Raw genomic sequence first — 10839 nt, 5'->3', positions numbered from 1 at the left:
AGCGGCAATAAAGTCTCGTGTTGGTTTGTGTGTGTTGGTTTGTGTGTGAAACATGAATGCTGAACGTTATGTGTGTGTGTGTGTGTGTGTGTGTGTGTGTGTGTGTGTGTGTGTGTGTGGTGTGTGTGTGTGTGTGTGTGTGTGTGTGTGTGTGTGTTGTGGTGGTGTTCCGTGTCAGGTATCATTGTTGAAAAAGTCATCTACGTGAAAGATTCGAGTGATGCTGACTATGTTGATTAAATGTGTAAGCTGTTCGACATCTCGATACAAGGATTTGAGCGTTAAGCCAAAAAAGCGTGTTGTAAAAGCAATGTGTGACCCTGTGTCAGACAGATAAGTCCTGTGTTGTTTCTGTTTGTTATGTGTGAACAAGTGAAAGCATGAAGTAGTGTGTGGTGTGGTGTGTTGTGTGTGCTCGTCGCCATGTGTGTAGTGGCAGTGGTGGTGTGGTGTGTCGTGTGTGTGTGTGTGTGTCGTGTGATGTGTTGTGTGTTCCAGTGTCAAGCAGGCCCCACGGTCCGTTGCAGACGTCCACGGGCATCCTTCGACTAGTCTGGCGCCCGACAAAAAACTCGCATGTAGTCGAGAGCTCGTAGACAGCGAATTTTCGAGACAAAGGTTCGATGAACGCTTGACGTCAAGCGGCCTCTTCAGAGGCCGTTGCACGCGCACGGGCATCCTTTATCCATTTGCGCGCCGACCAACGCATGCATGTACGTCCGAGTAGCGTCGTAGACAGCGACATGTGCGAGCAAGCTTGTCGATGAACCTTGTGACGTCCAAGCGCTTCAGGGCAGTTGCAGCCACGGATCCTTCGTCTCGCTCTGCGGCCGTAACGCTCGCATGGTACGTCGTTAGAGCGTCGTCGACGCGACTGAGCGAGCAAAGGTGTGAATGAAACGGCTTGGATCGTCCAGAGCCTTACACACCTGTGTCTTGAGACTCTTTGCACGCGTCGTCCGAGACTTGTAGCTGGACGAAAGATGCGCGTTGTAAAGCAATGGGCTCTGTCGTAGCTCTGTGTGAAGGCAATAAGTTTCTGTTGGATTTGTGTATAGGTTTGTGTCAAACAATAGTGCATGCATGTTATGTATGGGTGTGTGTGTTTTTTGTTGATGTGTTGTGTGCGTGCGTGCGTGTCGTGCGGCGTCGTGCGTGCGATGTGTGTGTGTGTGTGTGTGTGTGTGTGTGTGTACAATCATATGATGTCATCTAACACGCCGATGGAAGACATTACAGGCTACGAGAACTTCATTACCGCCAATTCTGCGGCAGAGGTAATCGTGTACATGGTTGAAGGTTTTATCCAAGTACAATCAATTTATATATATATATATATATATATTATATTATATATATATATATATTTTGGTCAGTCCTTTTTTTTGTGTTTCTTTCGGATGCATTGTATGGCGACCCACAACGAGCCTAGGTACTTGTACCATCTGAGGATCCTTGGAAGGTTACCTTACCATGCTAAATCACGGTCTTGCTTACCCTCCAACGCATACAATATAATATATTGAAACGATCTGTCTGAAACTCTCGGAGAATTGCGTTGCTATATACCAAATGCCCTTCTCGAGTTCTGATGATATATATTTTATTGTACATAATTAATATTCGTCTCGGTCTCGAGATAACCTATTTCGAGTCTATGAATGGAACAAAACTGATACACTGATACTCAGATTGAATTTGTTAGTTATTACCGTAGGGTGATGCAGGTAAAACTAATAATAATAAATTTAAAAGAAAAATATATATTTTTTTTATATATTAATATATATTTTAGATTATTAAAAACATTTTAATTTTACAATATGACTATATATATTACATCAGAAACTAAGATAGGTATGCAACATTCGTTGATCAGAAGGTAATCCAGGTATGTAATACACTGATTAGAAGATAAACCCAATATGTGTTTCATAGTCTGCAATGCCATGGGTGTGATTTATATATAATCATTTCTTATTTTTTATATCTTTCTTCTTTCGTTTCCCGACTTGAGGTTGTCACAAAGATACCGGATAATGCATAGTGTTTCGTATAGGTATGGCTTCAATTGGTATTTGGTGATGGCTATAGTAATAGTATTATTATGTCTTCTGATCCTTTATTTTCATTCCGATATGACTTTAAAAAAGTCACTCGAGTCATAAGCTAAAATAATACAGAACATATATATTAGATCCATGACGGCAAGATGTTTTTCATCACATTTATTTTTCTGACCGAAATTATTCTGTAATTAAGGACACCAGCTTGCATTATACACGGTATGTTCATTGAACACGTGTGGCGTTATAGTGGCCACGGGAACATCATTATTGCCACTTCTGTAGCATTTTTTTATTTATATATTTATTTATATTTGTTAAATTTTTATTTTACTTGGGGTCATTCCTTTTTTGTGTTTCTTTCGGATGCATTGCATGTTAAACGACATCGAGCCTATTTACTATGTCTCCCTAATTCACCAAGTGACTTTCTTTAGTTGTGATTATATACAGTATCTTTATTCAGTTAATATATGTCTTGGTCTCGAGATAACTATCCTCGAATCTATGAAATGGATCAGAACTGTATTTACTTTATAGTGAATTTCAGATTAAATTTATTGGTTATTACCGTAAAGCTGTGCAGGTAATAATGATATTATATAAAAGAAAATAAATAAATAAATATATATATATTATTTATTTACCATAAGTATAAATATTTTTGTATAATATTTTCTTAAAAATATATAAAACTTATAATATGGTATATAATTAAAAGAAACAACAGCAATCATTCATCCAAAAGGATGATTAATATATATATCCACAAAAGAAAAACGATCACAAAATAAAAAAAATATAACATACAATATATATATTGTATATATTGTACGCTATACAATAGGTTTTACAAAGGTCTTACATATAATGTGTATTATAGTAAAATATAAATATTTATATATATATAACATATACATTGTCAAATTTGATCTTGAATCCATAGGCGTTTCCATGGATACTTCCATAGATGCAATGAAGGTACAGTATAAAATCGATCTTGTCGATTACATCATCACCAGTCTGAAATACAGAAGAGAAACACTCACATAAAATGATGATATTATTATCAGGAGTAGTGATCACGTACCACATATAGACATGTAGAATAATAATTATTTATATCTTAACCAAATGTTACTATATAAATATAAAAATCAATCAGAGTATAATAAAGATTTTTGCCTTACCTTTGTCTAGTGAGTCAAGGTAGATGGAACATGAGAAGGTTTAGGGAGGAGTTTACTGCTGATCATTCTCTCGGTAAAAGTAAAATAAAATTCTTCTGCCCAGATACTATCCAGATCTGTAAATATATATAATATATATATATTTTCACCAGGCTGAAATACAGAAAATAAACAATGACGTAAAATAAGTATAGTATAATATGATCACGTACCACATGTGGACATGTGGAATAATAAAAGTTATATCTTATCCAAATGTTACTATATACATATGAAAATCAAACAGAGTATAATAAAGAATTTTGCATTACCTTTGTCTAGTGAGTCACGGTAGATGGAACATGAAAAGGATTAGAGAGTAGTTGCTGCAGATCATTTTCTCGGTAAAAGTTAAAAATCGTCTTCAGCCCAGATACTAACCAGATCTGTAAATATATGTATTAAAAATAAATAAACCATTATCAGAAAATATATTATATAATATATAATATTGAATTGTAGTATAATATAATATTAAAACTTAAAAATATAAATATTTACCTTTATCCTGGTTATATTTTATCTTGATAGAAATGAAGAGCATTCAAAATATGCTACAGTCACAGTAATCTCGAACAACAATATGATCAGGTATTGTTTTCATATGCATTGAAGGACTAAGCATAGTTCTGAATGCGCTAAGCTTAGATAATGAAGGACAGTTGGATAGCAATTGTTCAATAAGATTCCACTCTACAAATCTGACATTAGTTGGACTTCAATACGATTCTTAAGCGGTTCCATAATTGCACCCAGGAAATCATTTGTTGGCTCATCATACCTCCCAATATATATGTGGTGAATATGTATATATTCCAAGTTTTGGGATCTTTCAAGAGGTAATATGTTAGTTTTTTTCCAACTTCCCAAATATTTACATGAGGTGTCATCTCTAACTCCCTTAACTCTACATGAGGTGTCAGTTCTAGCTTACTTAAAGATGGAAAGGCTGATGATTTATATGCTGGCCATATGAGATGTCCCTCTGCTTTAATATTAGCCCTCACAATGCTGAGCACATTGAGATAGGGACAAATATGGGCCAGGTCAGAAAAAAAGTCATAATTCAAGCAAATTGTTACATATTCAATCTTGAGAACTGTTAAAGATGTTAACATGTTCTGATGATAATTTAGAAGAGGGTTGTGTGTGATACTCATTACTTGCATTATCTCTAATACTTCTAAATTCTGGAATGTGCTTATGATTTCAAATAAAAACTGAGGGGGTAAAAAAATTTTCAGAACTCGGGTGGCCGGGCAGAGTTTACATAGTGCGAGAAGAGTCTCTATCTTTGGCAGGGGTTCGTATATATACGAATATCCCCTAATATATTTCTGCGCGAGATCGATACGTTCAAGACCGAGCGTCCTGTTTTTCATATGTTAGACTTAAAGCTGATAAAACAAAGGAGAGATCCTTGTGATACATATGTTTCAGGCATCTTAATTCTCTCAATAATATTTCCAATGGTTCACCTTTATCATCCAAATCAGTATAACTAAAGTCATACAGGCACAGCGACACAAGGTTTTGACACTGCACCAATTTTTCAATTCCACCCCCATTATCTTTAAGTTTGCGTCCATCATACGCTACATGAAATTCCTTTAAAAATGGGCATGATCGAATAACATGATCTATCACCCAGTGGAAGGAGACTTTACCACCGGATGGCACAAGCAATAGAGTTGTCAAATGAGAAAAATTATTGAACATACTTGCCGCACTTTTTTCATCAATTATAGCATGGGGGGCAGTGGTCAGTGATAGTTCCTTCAGGTTTGAACATTTCCATAAATTATCACGGAATGTAGGATATGATGTTTTTTTACAATCATTGAAAATACACTGAAAGCAATATCGTCTTCGTTCCGGCCACCGAATACAATCTACACACGGTATAAACGACCATCTTTTACAAAATACGGGCATCCATCTATCAGAAAATCGAACTAGTGTAGGTGATAAAATAATTTCAAAAATAATGGGAAAGTAATGTTCAACTTCCATTTCGGACTTGAAGCGCGTTTCTGACTGGGTTATTAGCCGTTTTGCGTATTCGGTCATCAAGGTGGAGGGCATAACAGAAACATAGTTTTGTATAGCACAAATAACTGAGTGTAATGTATTGAATTTTGGGTCAACTCCTATCTTTCTCTTGATAGAGCCGTGTCCAATCACTGTCATCAGTGAAATTTTCACCACTGTCTCTAGTGCAATGTCACTAAGAGTTCTTGGCCTGAAATAAGCCATATCTACTACCATAGAATGCCACACACGTAAACCAATAGTTAGTAGGCTAGAAAGTGATCTCTGAACGACACCGGGTGAGGTCTGACTTGAGACTGAGCCCTGGTCTGTAGCTTCAGCCTCTTATATCACCGGGATGACGTAAATGACCTTGCACGACGATACATGAAAATAATACGAATAATACTAAATACCCACCCCTCAGTGCAAGAGATATATACAATCGACTTTGAATAAAATCTGTCAGAAGAAGTGTCATTTACATATATACCGATTTCGATTATAGCTTCGACATAAATACATGATATACTAAAGTATATCATGTATTTATGACGAAGCTATAATCGAAATCGGTAAAAAAAAAAAAAAAAAAATTCTATGTGTGTGTGTCTGTGTCTGTGTCTTTTTGTTTGTGTGTGTATGTTTTTGTTTATATACACATGTGTGTATGTACTTATATATATATATATATATATATATATAAACGAATACATACGCACACGTACACATGCACACACACACACACACACACACACACACACACACACACACACACACACACACACACACACACACACACACACACACACACACACACACACACACACACACACACACACACATTCACACACACATATACACACATACACATGCAATCAAACAAATACACACAGACACACACACGCACGCACAGCTTCGCCAATGAGCATTCTTATTGACGCTGTCCTACGACGCTCTCTGGCGTAGGAAGCAAGACCGTTGGGCGTGTAAAGCAAGAAAAAGGATGCATATGTGTGCAAGCACGTTTTTGAGTGTGTGCAATGATCTCTCTCATTGACAAGTCGTATGAAACAATGTATGTTCAATGAGCGTCAATCGACTCGCTTTACACGTACAGAACACTGTATTAAAACGCTCTCGGATGTAGCAAGCAGGATCGTTGGGCATGTAAAGCGAGATGAAGGATGTCAGTGCACGTTCCAATGACCTGCGATAGGCCGCATTGATGTGTCATATGAAGTCATCTAACACGCCGATGGAAGACCTGTGTGTGTATGTATGTGTGTGTGTGTGTGTGTGTGTGTGTGTGTGTGTGTGTGTGTGTGTGTGTGTTGTGTGTGTGTGTGTGTGTGTGTGTGTGTGTGTACAGTCATATGAAGTCATCTAACACGCCGATGGAAGACATTCACGGGCCGTCGGATGGCTCAGTGAACATCCATCAGCTTGTATTAAGCTATCAGAAAGCTGTCTTACGACGCTCTCGGACGTAGCAAGCAAGATCGTTGAGCGTGTAAGGCTGGACGAAGGATGCGCGTTGTAAAATCAATGGGCTCTGTCGTAGTTTCCACGTGTGAAGCAGACAATAAAGTTTCGTGTTGGTTTGTGTGTGTTGGTTTGTGTGTGAAACAATGAGTGCATGCACGTTATGTATGTGTGTATGTGTATGTGTGTGTGTGTGTATGTATGTTGTTGTGTGTGTGTGTGTGTGTGTGTGTGTGTGTGTGTGTGTGTGTGTGTGTGTGTGTGTGTGTGTGTGTGTGTGTGTGTGTGTATGCGTGCAATGCGCACTGTCATGCAATGAACTCTCTTCTCTTTCTCTCCATGTATAATGCTCTCTCATTGACGCTGTCCTACGAAGCTCTCGGGGGTAGCAATCAACCGTTGGGAGTGTAAAGTGAGACAAAGGATGCGTATGTGTGACACGCCGATGGAAAACATTCACAGGCCGTCAGATGGCTCAGTGAACATTCATCGACTTGCATTAAACTGTCTGAAAGCTGTCTTACGACGCTCTCGGACTTAGCAAGCAATATCGTTGAGCGTGTAAAGCCAGACGAAGGATGCGCGTTGTATAAGCAATGGTCTCTGTCGTAGCTTCCTCGTCTGAAAAGTCTTGTGTTGGTTTTGTGTGTGGGTTTGTGTGTGAAACAATTAGTGCATGCGTGTTGTGTGTGTGTGTGTGTGTGTGTGTGTGTGTGTGTGTGTGTGTGTGTGTGTCTGTGTGTGTGTGTGTGTGTGTGTGTGTGTGTGTGTGTGTGTGTGTGTCTGTGTCTGTGTGCATGTGTGTGTGTATGCGTGCAATGCGCACTGTCATGCAATGAACTCTCTTCTCTTTCTCTCCACGTATAATGCCCTCTCATTGACGCTGTCCTACGAAGCTCTCGGGGGTAGCAATCAAAACCGTTGGGAGTGTAAAGTGAGACAAAGGATGCGTATGTGTGCATGCACGTTTTGAGTGTGTGCAATGATCTCTCTCATTGACGAATCGTATGAAACAACGTGTGCTCAATGAGCATCCGTCAACTCGCTTTACACTCACAGAACGCTGTCTTAAGACGCTCTCGGACGTAGCAAGCAGGACCGTTGGGCGTGTAAAGCGAGACAAAGGATGTCCATGCACGTTCCAATGACCCGCGATAGGCCGCATTGACGTGTCATATGAAGTCATCTAACACGCCGATGGAAAACATTCACGGGCCGTCGGATGGCTCAGTGAACATTCATCGACTTGCATTAAACTGTCTGAAAGCTGTCTTACGACGCTCTCGGACGTAGCAAGCAAGATAGTTGAGCGTGTAAGGCCAGACGAAGGATGCGCGTTGTATAAGCAATGGTCTCTGTCGTAGCTTCCTCGTCTGAAAAGTCTTGTGTTGGTTTCGAACTGCCCTACACACCACTGATGGCCCCCTTCGTGAGGCTCACCCACTCCATACATCTACTAACACAAGGATCAAGGCGTCCCTTGTCGCGGCCTATGTGTAAACCATTAACCCGAGTTGGTCTGGGCATCTTGGAGTGGATGATATGTGGTTGCACTGTCACACCGCTGATGCCAGCGGCTACATTCCCCCCATTGATTGGACACGGCGTGTCATATGCAACACAAAACTGTTACACGGCGCTCCATAATAGTATAGCCCTAGTCCTGGCATTAATCGCCGCCATCATTTTTATTTGTTTTATTTTATTTTTTTTTATACATCACTTCCGAAATGGGTTTGAAGATCCGTTATTTTCCTCACCACATGAAGACACATTATTTTACTCGCCATATGAAGACCCGTTATTTTCCTCAGCACATGAGGACCCGTTATTTTCCTCTGCACAAGAGGACACGTTATTTTCCTCAGCACATGAGGACCCGTTATTTTCCTCAGTATAAGAGGACCCGTTATTTTCCTCAGTATAAGAGGACCCGTTATTTTCCTCAGTATAAGAGGACCCGTTATTTTCCTCAGTATAAGAGGACCCGTTATTTTCCTCAGTATAAGAGGACACGTTATTTTCCTCATCACGAGAGGACCCGTTATTTTCCTCATCACCTGAGGACCCGTTATTTTCCTCAGCACATGAGGACACGTTATTTTCCTCAGCACAAGAATTCAACCACCTCCCTATTGCAGGAAGGTACAGTCCTGCATTTCTTGTTCCCTTACTTTCTCATATTTACTTTCTTAATCGTGTTGGTTTGTGTGCATGCACGTTATGTGTGTGTGTGTGTGTGTGTGTGTGTGTGTGTGTGTGTGTGTGTGTGTGTGTGTGTGTGTGTGTGTGTGTGTGTGTGTGTGTGTGTGTGTGTGTGTGTGTGTACAGTCATATGAAGTCATCTAACACGCCGATGGAAAACATTCCCGGGCCGTCGGATGGCTCAGTGAACATACATCGACTTGCATTAACTGTCAGAAAGCTGTCTTACGACGCTCTCGGACGTAGCAAGCAAGATCGTTGAGCGTGTAAGGCTGGACGAAGGATGCGCGTTGTAAAGGGAATGGGCTCTGTCGTAGCTTCCTCGTGTGAAGCAGGCAATAAAGTTTCGTGTTGGTTTGTGTGTGTTGGTTTGTGTGTCAAACAATGAGTGCATGCACGTTATGTGTGTGTGTGTGTGTGTGTGTGTGTGTGTGTGTGTGTGTGTGTGTGTGTGTGTGTGTGTGTAAGACGCTCTCGGACGTAGCAAGCAAGATCGATGAGCGTATAATTCCAGACGAAGGATGCGCGTTGTATAAGCAATGGGCTCTGTCGTAGCTTCCTCGTGTGAAGCAGGCAATAAAGTCTCGTGTTGGTTTGTGTGTGTTGGTTTGTGTGTGAAGCCAATGAGTGCATGCACGTTATGTGTGTGTGTGTGTGTGTGTGTGTGTGTGTGTGTGTGTGTGTGTGTGTGTGTGTGTGTGTGTGTGTGTGTGTGTGAAGTCATATGAAGTCATCTAACACACCGATGGAAAACATTCACGGGCCGTCGGATGGCTCAGTGGACATCGATCGACTTGCATTAAACTGTCAGAAAGCTGTCTTACGACACTCTCGGACGTAGCAAACAAGATCGTTGAGCGTGTAAGGCCAGACGGAGGATGTGTGTTGTATAAGCAATGGGCTCTGTAGTAGCTTCCTCGTGTGAGGCATACAATAAACTCTCGTGTTAGTTTGTGTCTGAAACAATGTTTTCATGCACGTTGTGTGTGAGTGTGTGAGGTGTGTCGTGCTGTGTTTTGTGTGTGATGGTGTGTGTGTGTGTGTGTGTGTGTGTGTTGAACTCTCTTCTCTTTCTCTCCATATATAAATGCTCTCTCATTGACGCATGTCCTACGACGCTCTCGGGTGTAGGCAAGCAAGACTGTTGGGAGTGTAAAACGAGACAAAGGATGCGTATGTGTGCATGCATGTTTTGATGTGTATGCCAATGATCTCTCCCTTGACAGATTCGATGAAACAATGTGTGCCAATAAGCGTCTTCGACTAGCTTACACCACAGAAGCTGTCATTATGACGCTCTCAGACGTCGAAACAGGACCGTTGGGCGTGTAAAGCGAGACGAAGGTGTCCGCGCACATTCCAATTACCCGCGATTGGCCGCAGATGACGTGTCAATATGAAGTCATTAACACGCCGATGAAGACTTCACGGCCGCGGATGCTCAGTGAGCGACCATCGACTGATTTTAACGGTCAGAAACCTGTCTTACGACGGCTACGGACGTTAGCAAGGAAGACGTTGAGAATGTAAGCGAGATAATAGATGCGTAAGTGTGCATGCATGTTTGGGTGTTTTGTGCAATTATCTCTCTCATTGAGCAGATCATATGGAACAATGTGTGTCGGGTGAGCGTCCACCGAATTGATTTAAACGGTCAGAACGCTGTCTTACGACGCTCCGGACGTAGCAATACGACCGTTGAAAGTGTTAAAGCGAGATGAGGGAGGCCCCGTGTATAAGCAATGGGCTCTGTTGTAGTTTGCTCCTGTGACGAAGGCAATAAAACTTCGTGTTGGTTTGTGTGTGTGGTTGTGTGTGAAAAA

General features: G+C 40.8%; 1 long non-coding RNA gene across 1 annotated transcript; it reads right to left on the bottom strand.

Moving 5' to 3' along the window:
• Positions 1–2691: 2691 nt before the first annotated feature.
• Positions 2692–3683, bottom strand: LOC119568637. Its single transcript, XR_005228100.1, has 3 exons — positions 3568–3683; positions 3257–3372; positions 2692–3089 (listed from the first exon to the last, which is right to left on the bottom strand). It is a non-coding gene; the product is annotated as an uncharacterized LOC119568637 (long non-coding RNA).
• Between the last annotated feature and the right edge of the window lie 7156 nt (positions 3684–10839).

This window comes from Penaeus monodon, unplaced genomic scaffold (genome assembly GCF_015228065.2).
Source record: "Penaeus monodon isolate SGIC_2016 unplaced genomic scaffold, NSTDA_Pmon_1 PmonScaffold_1033, whole genome shotgun sequence".
NCBI lineage: Eukaryota > Metazoa > Arthropoda > Malacostraca > Decapoda > Penaeidae > Penaeus > Penaeus monodon.
This window is presented reverse-complemented; position numbering and strand designations above follow the sequence as displayed.